The sequence below is a fragment of the Oncorhynchus tshawytscha genome, linkage group LG24, assembly GCF_018296145.1.
Source record: "Oncorhynchus tshawytscha isolate Ot180627B linkage group LG24, Otsh_v2.0, whole genome shotgun sequence".
Lineage (NCBI taxonomy): Eukaryota > Metazoa > Chordata > Actinopteri > Salmoniformes > Salmonidae > Oncorhynchus > Oncorhynchus tshawytscha.
Window position 1 is genome coordinate 8,852,569 of NC_056452.1, and position 20,878 is coordinate 8,873,446.

Here is a 20,878-nt window from a genome sequence, read left to right on the forward strand (position 1 = left end):
AAAAGCAGCATGCTGACAGACCAGGTCTCGGTTTCACAAAGCATCTCAGAGTAGGAGTACTGATTTTTGGATCAGTTTTGCCTTTTATATCACAATCAATAATTACATTGACAAAGGGGAGCTGGTCCTAGATCACTATTCCTAATCTGAAGATAGGTTGTGAATATGGGCCCGGGAAGAAAGCTGTTGCCCAATATCTTGCACAGCAGTTTTCACCACAGGACCCTGGCAGCATTACTGAATTTCCAAATCAATGACACTAATTAAAGGGTTTAATTGTTCAGTAACATGTGGAGTGAACATGGCTTTAGTGATGAAAGGTACATAATGCATTTGTCACTGCATGCTGTGACATGGGCTTGGATGGTGATATGCATCTTCTTCAAACTTCCTGACTGAATACTGGGGTATTCAGTGGTTCCGGATGGAAGCAAGGGCCTTACCTGGGAGTACAGTAACAGTCTCTCTGTCTCGCAGCCGTTCTATCAACATGTATTATATGTAACCAGTCAAATTCATTAAAAACTGCTACTTACCCAAGCACCAACTTACAGTTGAAGTGGGAAGTTTACATACACCTTAGCCAAATACATTTAAACTCAGTTTTTTACAATTCCTGACATTTAATCAGAGTAAAAATTCTCTGTCTTAGGTCGGTAAGGATCCATTTTTTTTAAGAATGTGAAATGTCAGAATAATAGAGAGAATGTGCAGTTGCAAACCATAGTCTGTTTTATTAAATGGTGGTTTTGGAGCAGTGGCTTCTTCCTTGCTGTGCGGCCTTTCAGGTTATGTGGATATAGGACTTGTTTTACTGTGGATACAGATACTTTTGTACCTGTTTGCTCCAGCATCTTCACAAGGTCATTTACTGTTGTTCTGGGATTGATTTGAACTTTTCACACCAAAGTACGTTCATCTCTAGGAGACAGAACACATTTCCTTCCTGAGTGGTATGATGGCTGCGTGGTCCCATGGTGTTAATACTTGCGTACTATTGTTCGTACAGATGAACGTGGTACCTTCAGGCGTTTGGAAATTGCTCCCAACGATGACCCAGACTTGTGGAGGTCTACAATTTGTTTTCAGAGGTCTTGGCTGTTTTCCCATAATGTCAAGCAAAGAGGCCCTGAGTTTGAAGGTAGGCCTTGAAATACATCCACAGGTACACCTCCAATTGAATCAAATGATGCCAATTAGCCTATCAGAAGCTTCCATAGCCATGACATAATTTTCTGGAATTTTCTAAGCTGTTTAAAGGCACAGTCAAAAAAATTGTGGTGTGGTTGAAAAACAAGTTTTAATGATTCCAACTTAAGTGTATGTAAACTTCTGACTTCAACTGTATATTCACTTTGACTCATTCTTTAATATATTTTTATTGAAATACCAGTATGATACACATTAATAAAAATGCATTCACTCTGGACATGATACTTTCATTTTATTGTTAACTTACAATAACATGTTTTTTTATGAGATGTTTATACAAAACTTTATTGTATTTGGTCATCCCCATAATGTGGCCATTGAAAGTGTACGAACAGCTGACAGGTTTGTTGATGGGCTGCTCTAAAGTTCCATAGCCCAGCAGACTCACCTAGAGGAAAGGGGGATGGACACATGTTAGTTTTGATAAAAGTCTGGAAGACTTTTACAGGGAGAGAGCATGCAACCATTGGCCCTGGATAAAATGCTAGCATCACACAAGCAGACTGCCATAGTGAAGGAGGTTTACATAGTGAATCAAGATGACGCCGACAGACATGGCAGCACTGCTTCTAGCTCCTATTTTTATTTAAATGTTTGTTATTTCTGAAATTATTAGCCCAGAATGTTTGAGTTATTACATACAGCCGGAAATATCTTCTTGGATATTAGAGAGATGGTAACTCACCGGTTCCGAGTATATTACTCGCTAATGTTCAGTCCTTGGTCAATCAAGTAGAAGAGCTCAGGGCGAGGATCTCCTTCCAGAGAGACATCAGGGTCTGTAACCTATTCTGTTTCACAGAATCATGGCCCTCTCCGGATATACTGTCCCCATCTATACACCCAGCTGGGTTCTCAGTACATTGCACAGACAAGAATACAGAACTCCCAGGGAAGAAGAAAGGTGGAGGTGTATGTTTCATGATTAACTACTCATGGTGTGATTGTGATAACGTATAGGGACTCAAGTCCTTTTGTTCACCCGATCTAGAATACCTCACAATCAAATGCTGACCATATTACCTCTCAAGAGAATTCTCTTCGGTTATAGTCACAGCGGTGAATATAACCTATACCATGACAATCCTCAAAGAACTACATTGAAATTTGTGCAAACTGGAAATCACATATCCTGGGGCGGCATTTATTGTCGCCGGGGAGTTTAACAAAGCAAATCTGAGGAAAATGCTACCCAAGTTCTATCAAGACATTGCCTGTTGTACTTGTGATTCAAAAACTCTCAACCATTGTTACTCTCCCTTCTGGGATGGCTACAAGGCCCTCCCCGTCCCTCCCTTCAGCAAATCAGATCACGACTCCATCCTGCTCCTCCCTTCATTTACGCAGAAACTCAAACAGGAAGTACCCGTGCTAAAGTCTATTCAACACTTGTCTGACCAATGGGAATCCATGCTTCAAGATTGATTTGAACACGCGGACTGGGATATGTTCCGGGTTGAATCTGAAAATAACATTGACGTAAACACATTGACGTTGTTCCCACTATTTAAACCGACCCAAACCAAAAACCATGGGTAGATGGCAGCATTCACACAAAACTGAAATCGTGAACCACCGCATTTAACCACAGCAAGGTGACTGGGAATACGGTTGAATACAAACAGTGCAGTTTTGCCCTCCGTAAGGCAATCAAACAGGCACAACGTCAGTACGGAGACGAAGTGGAGTTGCAATGCAACAACTCAGACACGAGACGTATGAGGCAGGGACTCCAGACAATCACGGATTGCAAAGGGAAAACCAATCACGTCGCGGACACTGACATCTTGCTCCGGGACAAGCTAAACACCACCTCTGCCGATTTTGAGGACAACGCAGTGCCACTGACACGGACTGCTCCTGAGAACTGTTGGCTTCATTCTCCGTGGCCGACGTGAGTAAGACATTTAAGCGTGTTAAGCATCACAAGGCTGCCGGCCTAAGACGGCATCCCTAGCCGCGTCCTCAGAGCATGCACAGACCAGCTGACTGGAATGTTTACGGGCATATTCAATCTCTCCCTATCCCAGTCTGCTGTCCCCACTTGCTTCAAGATGTCCACCATTGTTCCTGTACCCAAGAAAGCAACGGTAACTGAACGAAATGACTATTGCCCCGTAGCACTCACTTCTGTCATCATGAAGTGCTTTGAGAGGTTAGTTAACTTCTTGGTGACAGTGGGCAGTATTTTCACATCCGGATGAAATGCATGCCCAAATTCAACTGCCTGCCATCCCCAGAAGATAAGATATGCATATTATTAGTAGAAAAAACTCTGAAGTTTCTAAAACTGTTTGAATCAATCATGTCTGTGAGTATAACAGGATTTATTTAGCAGGCAAAACCCCAAGGACAAACCATTCAGATTTTTTTTTGAGGTCACTCTTTTCAATGGGTTTTCATTGGGAATTGAAATTTCTAAGGGACCTTGCAGTTCCTATCGCTTCCACTGGATGTCAACAGTCTTTAAAAATTGGTTGAGGTTTTTCCTTTGTGTAATGAAGAAGTACGGCCATCTTGAATGAGGGTAACTTGAAGAGTACTGTTAGATAGAGGTGCATCACCAGAAAGCTAGCTACAGTTTGTTTTACTCCGGTATTGAACACAGATCATCCTGTCTTCAATTTTATCAATTATTTACGTTAAAAAATACCTAAAAGTGTATTACAAAAGTAGTTTGAAATGTTTTGGCAAAGTTTACAGGTAACTTTTGAGATATTTTGTAGTCACGTTGTGCAAGTTGGAACCGATGTTTTTCTCGATCAAACGCGCCAAATAAATGGACATTTTGGATACATATGGATGGAATTAATCGAACAAAAGGACAATTTGTGATGTTTATGGGACATATTGAAGTGCCAACAAAAGAAGCTTGTCAAAGGTAAGGCATGAAATATAACGACAACCACCGAAACATTTATTCTATAACGAAACGAATGAATGTCACACTGAACTATCCACTATAACCACGACAAGAGAGAGACGGACAATTCTACAAAAGAAACAAACTTTTCACCAGCGATCAAGATGACACACTGAGCGTAAATATATATATTGATTGCAATTGTTCCCGAATGAGTGAGCGTTCATGTGCAAAGGATTAGCATTTCAATTGTTATAATTATCACTCTGTAGTGACTTCTTAGTCGACCCCCACTTCCCCTTTTGTCTAACAAGCCACCATGCCGGTTAATTTCATGTAACCACATTTACATTGTTTGTTTGTTTGTTAATGCATTTCTGTGAATTACTTAGTTAGTAATAAATAAATGATTTAAGACAATTGATGTATGGATGACTCAAAGTGAAGGCTGGGTTCGTGCAGATAACCAACAATTTACGACGTTTGGAATGAGACTAAAGTGAGGTAAAGTAAATAATTACTTAATTCGAAGACTAATTGATCAGATAAAATATCTGAAAAGTTATTTTAGGAAATTATAACTTTGTATCTAGTTAATTACAGTTACGTGATTAATCAGTTGATCACGTAATACTAATTACAGAGAATCTTTGATAAAAACTATCAGTCTTCAGTTAATGATAGTAAAGACACGGCAGTATATACTGTACTCTATATCATCTACTGCATCTTGCCATCTTTATGGAATACATGTATCACTAGCCACTTTAAACTATGTCACTATTATGTTTACATACCCGACATTACTCATCTCATATGTATATACTGTACTCGATACCATCTACTGCATCTTGCCTATGCCGTTCTGTACCATCACTCATTCATATATCTTTATGTACATATTCTTTATCCCTTTACACTTGTGTGTATAAGGTAGTAGTTGTGGAATTGTTAGGTTAGATTACTTGTAGGTTATTACTGCATTGTCGGAACTAGAAGCACAAGCATTTCGCTACACTCGCATTAACATCTGCTAAACATGCGTATGTGACAAATAAAATTTGATTTGATTTATCATAACACATGCTGTTGCAAACGTTGTCCACAGTCACAGGTTCACTTCCTCTGATTAGTAGTGAGTACAGTAGCAGGCTGTGGGATCTATAGGGCCTAGAGAATGGTTGATTTGGGCTCTATGATTGGTCAGGACCTGCAGCTTGTGGATCGGCTGCAGAAGGTGAGGACAAGGACTGTGTGCATCCAGGATCGCCAAACCCTCCAAATGCTTCAACTGTTGGAGGCACAATAACTCCCTCTCTGGTACATTGTAGTATCTGAAAGAGTGGAATAGAAAAGCATATCAGTATATCTGCCTGGCTTAGATTCATGTGTCAAACCTTTGGAAAAAGTGTACATTACACACTAAACACTTAATTAGGATTATACTAGAAACTCAGTTTATTCTTACCTCTGCATTGGTACCACAACAGTACATCAGTTATGGTTTTGTCAATTATCTCAATATCAAAGTAGGATTGTTTTCAGTCAAAATGGTCAAAAATAAACAAAAATAGATTCTTAGCAAGAGCAATTTCTTAAGCAAGAATTTTGTTAAGACTGAAAACTGAAACCTAGCTCTTAGTTCTTATTAGCAGAGAGGTTTGGATCTTTCTCATTGGTATAATAACTAATTCACCACCTGGTGAAGTCACCAGGCGGGTCACAACTCCATCCCACCAACAGGCGGAAGTTTCAGGCAGTCTTTTCAAACAGTTCTGACACGAAAAGAGTATTATCATAATCACAATTTCACATTATTCCAACCTGTGTGGTGAGTGTAGGCAACTGGCGGCATCACCTCTTGGTATGGCAACTGTTTGGCATCCGACCGCAAGGCGCTACAGAGGGTAATACGTATTGCCCAGTACGTCACTGGGGCTGAGCTTTCTGCCATCCAGGACCTCCATACAAGGCGATATCAGAGAAAGGCCCTGTGGAATAAATTGTCAAAGACTCCAGCCATTCAAGTCATTCACTGTTCTCTCTACTACCGCATGACAAGAAGTACCGATTCACCAAGTCCAGAACCAACAGGACTCTGAACAGCTTCTACCCCAAGCTATAAGACTGCTAAATAGTTAGTTAAATAGTAAACCGTTCACTATCCTGGAATATCTGCATTGACCCTATTTGCGCTAATTGTTTTTGACTGATCACACAGGCTGCTGTTACTGTTTATTATCTATCCCGTTGCCTAGACACTTTATCCCTACCTCAATTACCTCTTGGCACTGGTACCCTGTGTTTATAGCCAAGTTATCATTACTCTTTGTGTATTTATTTATTGTGTGTCATTTTTTTCCCATGTTATTTTTCTCTCTTTTTTTTCTCTCTGCATTGTTGTAAAGGGCCCATAAATAAGCATTCCACTGTTAGTCTACACCTATTGTTTACAATGCATTTGGAATCCTAGGCGGGACAGTGCGAAATGAGATGCAGATACGTAACTTCAACAAAAAGAAGGAAACTGTATTGGGAGTTCTTGTTTCAACTCTCCCTGGGACGGTACAAACAAAGGCCAGGGTAATGGCTATCCCAAAAAACATTTTTTTTAAACTAACAGTTCATACCCAAAGCCACTCCAACAGCTTGAGCCGAATCTATGACAGGGAATGCTACTGTCCCGGAATTTGGCATAGTCTCCTGCTCATAATCACTCTACCCCCTCTGCCCCTTCAGTCAGGTCCTTAAGAGAGCATAAACAGTAATCAGTCAGGTGGTCTCAGGTGAGCTCATCAGTAGTGGCTGTACTGCAGCTCACCTCCAGGTGAGGGCGCAGTCGGACCACTTGATCTGGCTGATCCCTCACACATCCCCCCTCAAGCCAGACCCATGGGGGCTCATGGGACCCATGGGGGCCTACTAGGTCTCGGCAAGAAAGCACATCCGTGTTACCGTGTAGTTTTCTGGGCTTTCCTTGAATTTAAACGGCTGCAGTGCTAGGAACAGATCAAGCCAGATCAATGCCAGTGGGCTGGACAGACCATAATATTGTGACCATAACCATGAACACCAAGGTTCCAAAGAAACCCCCTAGGATTGTGGTCAAGAGAAATTTTAAAACATTTAATCATGAGCTATTTATAAATGATTTGGCTGCTGTACCCTGGGAGCTGATTTATCTAGAGGAGAGATTTAAATCACACTACAGAATGTTTTATTGATTTGCTCACTGAGGTAATGGACCATCATGCCCCTATAAGAAAGAGTACAGTTGGTGCTCGTCCATCTCCATGGATTGATGATGAACTGGGCAAGGCTTTTTCTCAAAGAAAGATGTCAAAAGTCAGCAGCAAAGTCAAAATTGGAAATTGATGAACAGAATTATAAAACATTACGTAATTATGCTGTTAAATTGAATCAAAGGGGGAAAAAATACTTTACAACAATGCTTTTATTGATTGTCTCTGCACAGCCTGCATGTCTCTTCAGATAAGGTGGGGTCCATGTTAGAGGTTGACCGATTATGATTTTTTATTTTTTATTTGTAATAATGACAATTACAACAAAACTGAATGAACACTTATTTTAACTTAATATAATACATCAATAAAACCAATTTAGCCTCAAATAAATACTGAAACATGCTCAATTTGGTTTAAATAATGCAAAAACAAGGTGTTGGAGAAGAAAGTAAAAGTGCAATATGTGCCATGTAAGAAAGCTAACGTTTAAGTTCCTTGCTCAGAACATGAGAACATATATAAGCTGGTGGTTCGTTTTAACATGAGTCTTCAATATTCCCAGGTAAGACGTTTTAGGTTGTAGTTATTATAGGTATTATAGGATTATTTCTCTCTTTACCATTTGTATTTCATTAACCTTTGACTATTGGATGTTCTTATAGGCACTTTAGTATTGCCAGTGTAACAGTATAGCTTCCATCCCTCTCCTCACTCCTACCTGGGCTCGAACCAGAAACACATCGACAACAGCCAACCTCGAAGCAACGTTACCCATCGCTCCACAAAAGCAGCCGCCCTAGCAGAGCAAGAGGAACAACCACTCCAAGTCTCAGAGCGAGTGATGTTTGAAATGCTATTAGCGCGCGCCCCGCTAACTAGCTAGCCATTTCACATTAGTTACACCAGCCTAATCTCGGGAGTTGATAGGCTTGAAGTCATAAACAGCTCAATGCTTGAAGCTTTGAAGAGCTGCTGGCAAACACACGAAAGTGCTGCTTGAATGAATGCTTACGAGCCTCCTGGTGCCTACCACCGCTCAGTCAGACTGCTCTATCAAATCATAGACTTAATTATAACATAATAACACACAGAAATATGAGCCTTAGGTCATTAATATGGTCGAATCCGGAAACTATCATCTCGAAAACAAGATGTTTATTCTTTCAGTGAAATACGGAACCGTTCCGTATTTCATCTAACGGGTGGCATCCATAAGGCTAAATATTCCTGTTACATTGCACAACCTTCAATGTTATGTCATAATTATGTACAATTCTGGCAAATTAGGTGGCCCAAACTGTTACATATACACTGACTCTGCGTGCAATGAACACAAGAGAAGTGACACAATTTCACCTGGTTAATATTGCCTGCTAACCTAGATTTCTTTTAGCTAACTATGCAGGTTTAAAAATATATACTTCTGTGTATTGATTTTAAGAAAGGCATTGATGTTTATGGTTCGGTACACATTGGAGCAAAGACAGTCCTTTTTCACGAATACGCACCACATCGATTATATGCAACGCAGGACACACTAGATAAACTAGTAATATCATCAACCACGTGTAGTTAATTAGTGATTATGATTGATTGATTGTTTTTTATAAGATAAGTTTTCAATGCTAAATAAGAAACTTACCTTGGCTTCTTACTGCATTCGTGTAACAGGCAGGCTCCTCATGGAGTGCAATGTAATTAGGTTGTTAGAGCGTTGGACTAGTTAACTGTAAGGTTGCAAGATTGAATCCCTGAGCTGACAAGGTACAAATCTGTCGTTCTGCCCCTGAACATGGCAGTTAACCCACCGTTCCTATGCCGTCATTGAAAATAAGAATGTGTTCTTAACTGACTTGCCTAGTTAAATAAAGATTAAATAAAGGAGTAAAAAATAATAATAATAATTAAAATCGGTGTCCAAAAAAATGATTTCCGATTGTTATGAAAATCGGCCATTCCGATTAATCAGTCAACCTCTAGTCCATGTAGTCAAGAAGCTCCAGACTGGTCAAGCAAGGTTGCCTGACATGCGGCTCTTCTGAAGACATTGACATTATCGCAGAATTGAATAACATGCAATTTATGATGATATAGGTTACTACAGACAATGACATACATACCAATATTTCGACATGGGACACTAAACCAAACATAGGCCTATGAAGTGATCAGCTAGTGGAAACCAAGTGGTAGGTTTAGGCCTATCATTCATTTTACCACCAATGCTTTGTATGATCAGTAAAAATAAACCAGATGGGCCAGATGGGAGAGCTTTGAGACAGCACTAACAATATCTGCTTTTGGAGCACAGTGCATCTTACACATACTAAAATGAGTTATTGCTGCAGAGGCACAATGGAATCAGACAGTCCATGGCCACAGAGACACCTGCGAATAGCCAGCCAGCCAGATAATTTTGACATCGCGGTCCAATCACGCGACTTTCGAAGTTAAAAATACAGCGGATCTCTCTCGGTGAGGAAATTTAGCTAATTGTTTGCTATTTTGCCGTTTAAAGGTGTATAATTAATGCTTGCATTCACAATAGTATGGAATATAGAATTACTATTTAAACCAGGAATAAGCGCAAATGCTTTACCTTTAAATCGGCAGATGCCATTGCATGTAGCAGCTACTGTAGCTGGCTATCCGGTCGGTTACTTCGTGTTTTTAGCTAACGTTAACTTAGCAGCTTGCTGGACTAATTTATAACATTAGATATCGAGTGATTACAATAACAATGATTTGGTTAGCTAGCCGTCTGGTCACTTTGCTACCACGCAGCTACTAGCTAAATCAACGCTACGATCTAGCCCAATCTAACCAGATTCCATCTAATAATTCGCCTCTGAGAACCCAGCAAGCAATAACCATAGAGATAAGGAGCATCACTTTGCATATACCTAGCTAACTAACGTTGACGTGAGTAGCTACAATTGACATTCCACTACGTCTCGTCCAAAATCGTGAAAAACATGTTCACTCCGTCAAGACAAAACAGAAAATCTGCTTATGAATCTGCTTATGAAGAAAATCCATTTGGTGGAGAGTCAATTATTTTCCCCACGTTGAAGGCTTTGAGGACAAGCGACCCAATACCCAGGCAGCTAATTGAAAGCCCAGCCAAGGTTTTTGCGAGGTTGAAAGCTAGAGTTCAGACAGAGAGAATACCGATTGAGAATAAGGGGACTAAAACACCTAAACTTGTCCAAGAAAAACGAGTTAGAGAAAAAAATGTCAGAGAAAAACGAGTTGAAGAAAAACATAGCAGAGCTCGCCAAGAAAAAGCCATCAGCCTTGGGTGAACTATGACCAAAAGGAAGACGAGGACCTTGAATTCACTAATGAGGCAGAGGCTCAGACCCTTTCTCCAGGTCAATCACCAAGGAAGGGCTTGACTCATCCCTACTTTGTTGTCCACAAACAAGACCTTCAACGACCATCACCCCAGAAAGACATGGGTAGTGCGTTCAAGCCAACCAACAGAAATACACCAATTAAAGGCCCACTGGATATTATCTGAGTAGCACGGTCTCCAACAAAAGCGTTGTCTCATCCCAAGGAAAGCCAGACCTTTGACTTCACTGATGAGGCTGAGGCTCTGACCCTTTCACTAGTTCAATCACCAAGGAAGAGTTTGACACGTACGCACTCAGTACACACACAAGACCTTCAAATACCTTCCCCCTTGAAAGACATGTGTAGTGCATTTAAGCCAACCAACAGAAATACACAAAAGAAAGGCTTAACTCTGGATGCTTTCTCAACACAATCCCCAAGGAAAGCTTTGTCATACCTGTACACTCAACTCAGCTCAAATGACATCCAACAACCAACCCCCCCCAAAGACTTCAAAGGGGCCTTACAAACAACCGACAGAACTACACCAGTGAAAAGGTCAACGCAAAGGTCGGAGTCAACTGAAGATTGCAATGGAAAAACTGCATTTGGGGCACATGACATTGTACAAGATCCATCAGTTTTCAGTAAGTTGTGCTGTTTATCTTATCAGCTAAGGTTGCTAGGTTATCAGAAATACTTTAATTAAATTTTTTAAGTGTTTGAAGAAAAATAAAGTTTTCTGCACAGTGTGTCGTGTTGCTTTGGATAGACTGCCCTCTCTGGAATCTCCAGCCAATATGTTTTCTCTCTTGTTAGAGAGAAGGCAAAAAAGGGACCAAAAAAAATGGTTATCAAGTGAGCAGACCGCAGGATCCCATGAATGGAGGTGAGAGAGAAATTTAGAACTAGAAATGTAGAGCGTCTGATTTCGACTCAACAAATAAAGAAATCTTTCACAACAACACCTTTCTCTGCTCTTCACAGGATGTGCCCGTGTGCGCAGCTTTTCGACCCCTGCACATGTCACCGGGGGTAACGAAGCGGAAACCAGTGTGAAAGTGAATTGTGGTGTCGCCACAGTGACCACTAGCCTATCAGAGACCAGCATTCCCTCTAGTCCAGAGCCCAACCCCAGCCGTGTGGGTACTACTGTGACAAGCCTCTCCCTAGGCCCTTCCCAGACCTGGTGCTCGACCCCCTCCTGCAGGTCTCACCAAAGATCTCCATCCCTAAGAAGCAAGTGGCTGTATTCCAATCCAAGCAGATAGCCGGGTCCAATGGATCCATTGTAAGTAGAAGGTCTTGATGATGATGCTTCCTTTGGATTTATAGGCTGATGACTGGTGCTCTTTCCTCTGAGTTGCTGTTAGCTTTGTATTTTTGCAGGGAAATTATGTTCTCTTCTATGGTGTCTGATGTGACCACCAACATTTGCCTCATGCAGCGTGACACATCTCATTCATATAGAGTAGTGGAATGTTGTCCCACTCCTCTTCAATGGCTGTGCGAAGTTATTGGCGGGAACTGGAACATTCTGTCGGATCCAGAGCATCCCAAACATGCTCAATGGGTGACATGTCTGGTAAATATGCAGGCCATGGAAGAACTGGGACAATTTCAGCTTCCAGGAATTGTGTACAGATCATTGTATTATTATGCTGAAACATGAGGTGATGGCGGCGGATGAATGGCACGACAATGGACCTCAGGATCTTGTCACGATGTCTCTGTGCATTCAAATTGCCACCGATAAAATGCAATTGTGTTCATTGTCCGTAGCTTATGCATTCCCATACCATAACCCCACTGCCACCATGGGGCACTCTGTTCACAATGTTGACATCAGCAAACCACTCGCCTACACGAGTTCATACTGCTCGGCACAGTTGAAACCGGGATTCATTTGTGAAGAGCACACTTCTCTAGCATGCCAGTGGCCATCGAAGCTGAGCATTTGCCGACTAAAGTCGTTTACGATGCCGGACTGCAGTCAAGACTCTGGTGAGGATGACGAGCACGCAGATGAGCTTCCCTGTGACGGTTTCTGACAGTTTGTGCAGAAATTCTTTGGTTGAGTAAACCCACAGTTTCATCAGTTGTCCAGGTGGCTGGTCTCAATATACGGACAGGTGAGACAAAAAAAACAGTTGCTGTTCATTTTGTACAAGATGGAGATCCTATTAGTTCCCTGAAATACATTGGAATAGATATGGTCAAGATGTCATGCAGGGAAGGGGACAATGAGAGGAAACTTCTTCAAAGGGAATCTTTCTGGCCCCACAGGCTCAACACTGTCTTTTCTTGGCCTTAATGAGGAGTTCTGCTTAACGTTTTTATAGTTCCAAACTATTATTATTTTTTCATCCTAATTTGAATATTGTGTGTAGATATTGATCACATTCCTTGTGTATGGTCATATATTTTGATACATTGAATGTTGATATTGTGTTATATTTTTACCTCCTGTTTCAGGAAGTGATGTCTATATATAGGAACTTCCACCAACACCTGGGACCGTTAGGCCTGATGAAGACCCAAGGGTCAAAGTTGTTATTATAATATCACCAGGGACCATGAGCAGCAGTGTGCAGCATTTTCCTTTTTATTTTCTATCATTTCAGCTCATGAAACATGGGACTAACACTTTACATGTTACGTTTATATATTTGTTCAGTGTATGTGATCGATATCTACCTATATAACTATTTATGTCTATTGCTTCATAGGCTACAGGGATTCACCTTAGGCACTGGATCCTGAAGAGTAGGAGCGGCAGCTTGTATGCGGAAGGTTCCCGTGGGTAAGTAGAATTGATTGTTTCTCGGAATCCTATTCTAAAGTTGTACCATAGGTTCAATAGCACGTCATTCTTTCGGTAAACGCAAACGTTGATTCACTTATCGCTATGATTGTCCACCAAGGGACAACAAAATGCTCTGGCATAGCAACATCATCGCAGAGCGAATGTCAAAAAACATCCTGAAGACCACAACTGGCAGCACTTACATCCTGGTGGGGAAAATGGCGCCGGATCTCAGCGGAAATCGTAAGTCAGAAATGATCTGCCATTTTGGAATGTGTTAATTATGCACAGACATAATAAATGCTTTCTTCTTGTTTTTGTGCCTTTCTCCTCGACAAGAACTCCCAACATGGCTGTTGAAGAAGTTTCTCTTTGGGTTCCCAAAGAATTGGAAGGAATACCTTGAGTGCTTTTTGTCTTGAGCCGAAAGGGTAAGTTGTGTCAAGCGTCTGCGTAGGAGTGCGATGCTGATCTAGAATCAAGTCCCCGGTGTCTGTGTTGTTATTCATAGCAGCCCAATTCCCATTTTTTTAAACCAATAAGATCAGCTCTTTTGCCAATAACTGTGCAATAGATCATAATTTGGCTTTCTGTGTAAACGCAGCCATAGTGATCGAAAAGGCAAAACTGATTCGAAATCAGCACTCTTATTCTGAAAGGCTTGATGCATACTGTCCCAGGTCAGCTCGTTAAAATATAATGTGTCATTTTTAATGACTGATAAATAAAGGCAACATATAAAATCCTCTGATTTCAATAGGTCTTTATCTGTCTCTTCGGCTATTCAGGTTTAACAAGTGTTGTAGTCATATCTGTTTGTGTTAAAATCTAGTGCTTCGGTTTTGTCAATTGTTTGTAATGACAAATGCAGTTCAGAAGCTGACAACAGTAAAGGTCCTGAGGGGAGTAAGGACCTGGTAACGCCTCAGAACCATAACCACCTCTCCACCAAAATGCAGTCTTCCACATCCCTGAAGCTAATGGCCACTAAGAGATGTACGCCCAAAAGTTGGGTCCACAAATGCTCACTGTATTTATACTGGTAGTACTCATGTCTCTTGTTTTAATTAGAATTATATGTTAATTAAATATTTATCCTCCAACAGCTGCCCCTTGCAGTGCCACCTCTGAGGCTACCAGTTTTAAGGCTACCACTATCTATACACTCTGTACGTCAATAAGAATTACAGAGAATTTATGTGACAATGTCATATTATATTTGAATTGTAGTGATTAGACCACCCTGGATAACCGCGAGAAAGGGCACACTGAAGCGGAAGCAGCAGGTGAGGAACCTCCTGGACCACATGCCCAAGGATGACCACAATGACATCTTTAACAGCTCGCCCATGCAGAACAACAAGTGGGTCAAGGTGTGTTGTTTTTCCACCTGTGGTGCAACGTCTCAACAATGTTGCCGTTTTTGGGTTCTTTAGGAAAATATTGCATATGTACATTAAGTGGAGCTGGAGGTTAAAGAATACATTCAGAAAAATTCAAAGAAGACTCCACACACAAGTCTTGTATTCTTCCCACGTGTGTCCTTAAGCCCATATAGATATAGATTGTCATCTTGCTTGCATGTGCAAAATGTATATTTAACAACGACTGATACATATACTTAATTCTCTTCCATTTCTAAAAGCTTGTATGTGCAAAATGTACATTTCAATACAGCCGATAGCTTCACTTGCTTCTCTGAAGCTTATAAAAAAACGTGCTGCAGTCAGAAAGGTAGTGCCTGAACTAAGTGTGTGCTCTCTTGTGAATTAGTTGCCCACAGTGTCTCCCAATGGGAATGAGGATGTGTTCATGCGCTCTGAACAGGATCTACAAACCCCTAGTTCATCAGGCCTCCCATCAGTGAAAACTCCTCAGTGTCTCCACATCACCCTGAGCATGATGGGCTCAGTGAACCGGTAAACAGAACTATCCCACTGACATGGTGGTCCTCTGTAGCTCAGTTGGTAGAGCATGGCACTTGCAACGCCAGGGTAGTGGGTTTGATTCCCGGGACCACCCGTATGTAAATGTACAAGTATGATTAAGTTGCTTTAGATAAAAGGGTTTGCTACAATTGCATATATTCTGAAATGAAAGGCTACCCCAATCGCTGCTTATATGAGCGATTGAATACTGTATTTAAGTTGTAATGTGCAACGTTTGTTTTTAAATCAGTCGCTCATTGTAAAATCTGAAACTTTTCATCTCATGTCTACCAACTTAAAAAAATAATGAAAAAAAGCCAAGCGAAACTGCATAAGTTGGGGGCTGCTTCAAAGGTATGTTTTGGTTGAAATATTTCTGAGGAACTTATCAACAAAATAATGGCTTTGTTCAGTCATGTACAGTATGTCTTGGGCCATTGTGAAAATGAAGCTGTCTCAAAGATGCCAGGAGCAACTGCCTAGTGCAGTGCTCTGGCGAAAATGTGCTAGTCAGGAGAGGAGACCTTTTAAAGTATTTCACTGTTTATAGTTTAGAATTCTTATTGTTATACAGGATGTATACAGAATGTTATATAAAAAAAAGTAAGATTTGCATTTTCCATCTAGTACATGCCAACTCCATCAGCCAAACATGTTTTGAAGAGATGCAATATCGGTGAGTGTTATTTTTGAATGAAGATTTGTATTTGACACTTTTGCTGAACTTGAGCATTTGGAAACCTTATTCATTCAATAATGTGTTTACTTGTCTTTCAGCTGAGAATAATTCTACTTTTGTGGTGTGGGAAATGTTCCCTGACAAGGATGACCATGCGGTGGAAAGTGGGAAAGAAGGGGACTATTATTTCATGGATTACGACTGAGCTACAGATTCACCATTGGTGTATTCAGTAGACATCAGAGGCAAACGGGCTGAAACGGGGAGGCACCTACCTGAATATGTACAATAGAAAACGCTCGAAGTCATTGCAAAACGTTTTGCTATGGTTTGCACTACCCCTTGTTCGGATTATTTCTTTTTTTAAATCAGGAAGTGAAATACTCCAACATTCTCAATAGATAATATAGACTGTATAGTTATGTCAATTAGCTTATTTGATTCAATCCCCACTGCTGTTGCTTAAAATGTTTTGTTTGGAATATTGTGCCAATGAAGGCAAAGTTGTTTATATTGTGCAACAAAAGGCAAATGTTTTTGCAATAAATGTTAGGACAATTTTTTTCATCGTGGTTGTTTCCAATACATTTTTCACCAAATACAGACCAAGTTGGTACCTTCTCTAGTATCCTGTAATGCTCAGTGGTGGGAAAAGTACCCAATTCTCAATCTTGAGTAAAAGTAAAGTAAAATTTAATAGAAAATGTCACCCAGTAAAATGCTACTAGTCTGAAAGTATTTGGTTTTAAATATACTTAAGTATCAAGAGTAATTCTAATTGCTAAAATATACTTAATAAGTAATAATATAAATAATTTCAAATTCCTAATGTTATTAAGCACCATTTACAGAAAGCCAGGGGCACTCTCCAACACTGAGACATAATTTACAAACAAAACATTTGTGGTTGGTGAGTCCGCCATGACCAGGGATGTTCTCTTGTTAATTGTGTGAATTGGACTATTTTCCTGACCTGTTAACCATTGAAAATGTAACGAGTACTTTTTTGGTGTCAGGGAAAATGCATGGGGTCAAAAGTACATTATTTTTGTTAGGAATGTAGTGAAGTATAATAGAAAAGTACAGATACCCCAAAAAACTACTTAAGTAGTACTTTAAAGTGTTTTTATTTAAAACCTCTACAGGATCGGTGTCCCCCTCTAGGGACAGTTGAGCTAAAGTAGGCTAATGCGAATAGCATGAGGTTGTAAGTAACAAGAACATTTCCCAGGACATAGACATATCTGATATTGGCAGAACGCTTAAATTCTTGTTAATCTAACTGCACTGTCCAATTTACAGTAGCTGTTTATTTTTTATTTATTTTTATTTTTCACCTTTATTTAACCAGGTAGGCTAGTTGAGAACAAGTTCTCATTTGCAACTGCGACCTGGCCAAGATAAAGCATAGCAGTGTGAACAGACAACACACATGGAGTAAACAATCAGTAAACAATTTCTAAACACAGTAGAAAAAAAGAGAGAGTCTATATACATTGTGTGCAAAAGGCATGAGGAGGTAGGCTAATAATTACAATATTGCAGATTAACACTGGAGTGATAAATGATCAGATGGTCATGTACAGGTAGAGATATTGGTGTGCAAAAGAGCAGAAAAGTAAATAAATGTAAACAGTATGGGGATGAGGTAGGTAAAATTGGGTGGGCTATTTACCGATAGACTATGTACAACTGCAGCGATCGGTTAGCTGCTCAGATAGCATAGTCTCCAACTTCAGCGATTTTTGCAATTCGTTCCAGTCACAGGCAGCAGAGAACTGGAACGAAAGGTGACCAAATGAGGTGTTGGCTTTAGGGATGATCAGTGAGATACACCCGCTGGAGCGCGTGCTACGGGTGGGTGTTGCCATCGTGACCAGTGAACTGAGATAAGGCGGAGATTTACCTAGCATGGACTTGTAGATGACCTGGAGCCAGTGGGTCTGGCGACGAATATGTAGCGAGGGCCAGCCGACTAGAGCATACAAGTCACAGTGGTGGGTGGTATAAGGTGCTTTAGTAACAAAACGGATGGCACTGTGATAAACTGCATCCAGTTTGCTGAGTAGAGTATTGGAAGCTATTTTGTAGATGACATCGCCGAAGTCGAGGATCGGTAGGATAGTCAGTTTTACTAGGGTAAGTTTGGCGGCGTGAGTGAAGGAGGCTTTGTTGCGGAATAGAAAGCCGATTCTAGATTTGATTTTAGATTGGAGATGTTTGATATGAGTCTGGAAGGAGAGTTTACAGTCTAGCCAGACACCTAGGTACTTATAGATGTCCACATATTCTAGGTCGGAACCATCCAGGGTGGTGATGCTAGTCGGGCGTGCGGGTGCAGGCAGCGAACGGTTGAAAAGCATGCATTTGGTTTTACTAGCGTTTAAGAGCAGTTGGAGGCCACTGAAGGAGTGTTTGTATGGCATTGAAGCTCGTTTGGAGGTTAGATAGCACAGTGTCCAAGGACGGGCCGGAAGTATACAGAATGGTGTCGTCTGCGTAGAGGTGGATCAGGGAATCGCCCGCAGCAAGAGCAACATCATTGATATATACAGGGAAAAGAGTCGGCCCGAGAATTGAACCCTGTGGCACCCCCATAGAGACTGCCAGAGGACCGGACAGCATGCCCTCCGATTTGACACACTGAACTCTGTCTGCAAAGTAGTTGGTGAACCAGGCAAGGCAGTCATCAGAAAAACCGAGGCTACTGAGTCTGCCGATAAGAATATGGTGATTGACAGAGTCGAAAGCCTTGGCAAGGTCGATGAAGACGGCTGCACAGTACTGTCTTTTATCGATGCCGGTTATGATATCATTTAGTACCTTGAGCGTGGCAGAGGTGCACCCGTGACCGGCTCGGAAACCAGATTGCACAGCGGAGAAGGTACGGTGGGATTCGAGATGGTCAGTGACCTGTTTGTTGACTTGGCTTTCGAAGACCTTAGATAGGCAGGGCAGGATGGATATAGGTCTGTAACAGTTTGGGTCCAGGGTGTCTCCCCTTTTGAAGAGGGGGATGACTGCGGCAGCTTTCCAGTCCTTGGGGATCTCAGACGATATGAAAGAGAGGTTGAACAGGCTGGTAATAGGTGTTGCGACAATGGCGGCGGATAGTTTCAGAAATAGAGGGTCCAGATTGTCAAGCCCAGCTGATTTGTACGGGTCCAGGTTTTGCAGCTCTTTCAGAACATCTGCTATCTGGATTTGGGTAAAGGAGAACCTGGAGAGGCTTGGGCGAGTAGCTGCGGGGGCGGGCGGAGCTGTTGGCCGAGGTTGGAGTAGCCAGGAGGAAGGCATGGCCAGCCGTTGAGAAATGCTTGTTGAAGTTTTCGATAATCATGGATTTATCGGTGGTGACTGTGTTACCTAGCCTCAGTGCAGTGGGCAGCTGGGAGGAGGTGCTCTTGTTCTCCATGGACTTCACAGTGTCCCAGAACTTTTTGGAGTTAGAGCTACAGGATGCAAATTTCTGCCTGAAGAAGCTGGCCTTTGCTTTCCTGACTGACTGCGTGTATTGGTTCCTGACTTCCCTGAACATTTGCATATCGCGGGGACTTTTCGATGCTATTGCAGTCCGCCACAGGATGTTTTTGTGCTGGCCGAGGGCAGTCAGCTCTGGAGTGAACCAAGGGCTATATCTGTTCTTTGTTCTGCATTTTTTGAACGGAGCATGCTTATCTAAGATGGTGAGGAAGTTACTTTTAAAGAATGACCAGGCATCCTCAACTGACGGGATGAGGTCAATATCCTTCCACGATACCCAGGCCAGGTCGATTAGAAAGGCCTGCTCACAGAAGTGTTTTAGGGAGCGTTTGGCAGTGATGGGGGGTGGTCGTTTGACTGCGGATCCGTAGCGGATACAGGCAATGAGGCAGTGATCGCTGAGATCCTGGTTGATGACAGCGGAGGTGTATTTGGAGGGCCAGTTGGTTAGGATGACGTCTATGAGGGTGCCCTTGTTTACAGATTTAGGGTTGTACCTGGTGGGTTCTTTGATGATTTGTGTGAGATTGAGGGCATCTAGCTTAGATTGTAGGACTGCAGGGGTGTTAAGCATATCCCAGTTTAGGTCACCTAACAGAACAACCTCTGAAGCTAGATGGGGGGCGATCAATTCACAAATGGTGTCCAGGGCACAGCTGGGAGCTGAGGGGGGTCGGTAGCAGGCGGCAACAGTGAGAGACTTATTTCTGGAGAGAGTCATTTTTAAAATTAGTAGGTCGAACTGTTTGGGTATGGACCTGGAAAGTATGACATTACTTTGCAGGCTATCTCTGCAGTAGACTGCAACTCCTCCCCCTTTGCCAGTTCTATCTTGACGGAAAATGTTATAGTTGGGTATGAAAATCTCCGAATTTTTGGTGGCCTTCCTGAGCCAGGATTCAGACACGGCAAGGACATCAGGGTTAGCAGAGTGTGCTAAAGCAGTGAGTAAAACAAACTTAGGGAGGAGGCTTCTGATGTTGACATGCATGAAACCAAGGCTTTTTCGATCACAGAAGTCAACAAATGAGGGTGCCTGGGGACATGCAGGGAATGGGTTTACATCCACATCACCCGCGGAACAGAGGAGGAGTAGTATGAGGGTGCGGCTAAAGGCTATCAAAACTGGTCGCCTAGAGCGTTGGGGACAAAGAATAAAAGGAGCCGATTTCTGGGCATGGTAGAATATATTCAGGGCATAATACGCAGACAGGGGTATGGCAGGGTGTGGGTACAGCGGAGGTAAGCCCAGGCACTGGGTGATGATAAGAGAGGTTGCATCTCTGGAAATGCTGGTTGTAATGGGTAAGGTCACCGCATGTG